Raw genomic sequence first — 1,370 nt, forward strand, 5'->3', positions numbered from 1 at the left:
AAAGATCCCGGGTGTCCTCACCGGGACGCGAACCGGCGACCTTCTTGCTAACCACCGATTCTCCTTGCAGCCCCGCCACCGACAAATTAGTCCTGGCATATTTACTTTATCATATAAAGATGTCTTAATCAGCTGATTTATTTTCATCCAATTCTCATGAAAATCCCGTCAACTATGTGAAGTCACGGGGCGCCCCTATAGCTCACCTAGCTGAGCGAGTGACCCATAAACAGAGGCTATATACAGATGCAGCAGTCGCGGGTTCGACTCCCGCTCACGACCCTTTGCTGCTCCTCATTCTTCTCCCCCTTCCCTGTCTCTCTCTACTGCTCTAAATAAAGACAAAACCCTAAAAAATATATTCAAAAAAACAAACAAACTGTGAAGTCACATAAAGTAGGTGAGGTGTAAAGGTGTGTGTTTGTGTTTTCAGTACTTGATTGAGTTTCTGAAGTGGTCCTCTGCAGGGTTTTTCACAGTGCAGCTGTTGAGCAACCACAGGTCCGCTTCTGTTGGGTCGTCTATAGAAAGAGAGAGAGTTTATTTTCACACAACGGATTCGCAAACATGACTTTGTGAAGGTAAGAAAACAGCGATCTTGCCAACGCAAACTCGCACAACAGATCTTATAATGCGGGATTCAACAAAGCACATGGCATCCTGGAAAAGCAGAACGACTTCATCGGTGTCTGGCGCAGTTCCTTTGTAGTCTGACTCACGCAACGGGTCGGCATGATCTCAGAAAAGTCCCTCCCAAGCATTACGTTTTAACAAGTCTCTAATTTCTTCATTTTATTTAAAGCTATGAAGCAAACTACTTTTCTTTTGTACCCAAAACAGTGCTGCTCTGCTCCTGTAAGTTTAAGGTACTATATGGGAGAACAGTGGAGGTGTAATGATACAGTACAGCAAGTAAACATAATGTTTTTCTCGTCTATATTTATAAAAATACATATACTGAAGTGCCAAACTGTGGGCAGGAACTTGCTTTTACAGATACATTTGTCGCATAAAGTTTGAGCAGAAAAGATGCTGATTCTGGCTGGGTATCATACATGTTTCATACAACTTGGACAAATGGACACAACTGGTGCTACATACTAACATTTGATTACACTGGTGTGCCAAACTTTTTTTCCCTTCTTTTTCTTGTAATTTTGGTGCTCCTAAAGGTTTAGTTGTACTTTTTTGTGTGATGATAATAATGATTCATGCATTAATCATTTTTGCTCAATACTCCAAGACTCAAAGTTAGTGAAATGGTAGCTCTTCTTTGGCTACACATTAAGATTTATCACTACTCGTTGTGCACGGAGAAGCCTCTAGTCCCCACTCGGTTACTGCAGCACATCCAGCTCAGGCAGAAACTG

General features: G+C 42.1%; 1 protein-coding gene across 1 annotated transcript in view; it reads right to left on the reverse strand.

The window, feature by feature from the left end:
• Positions 1–516, reverse strand: part of LOC103372966 (threonylcarbamoyladenosine tRNA methylthiotransferase-like) — an 84,122-nt gene extending 83,606 nt beyond the window's left edge. Inside the window, exon 1 of the mRNA XM_008302747.1 lies at positions 437–516. The gene's annotated coding sequence lies outside the window, so the exon portion shown is untranslated. The remainder of the gene's footprint in view (positions 1–436) is intronic.
• Positions 517–1,370: the final 854 nt, after the last annotated feature.

This window comes from Stegastes partitus, unplaced genomic scaffold (genome assembly GCF_000690725.1).
Source record: "Stegastes partitus isolate 25-593 unplaced genomic scaffold, Stegastes_partitus-1.0.2 Scaffold1873, whole genome shotgun sequence".
In the NCBI taxonomy this organism is placed as follows: domain Eukaryota; kingdom Metazoa; phylum Chordata; class Actinopteri; family Pomacentridae; genus Stegastes; species Stegastes partitus.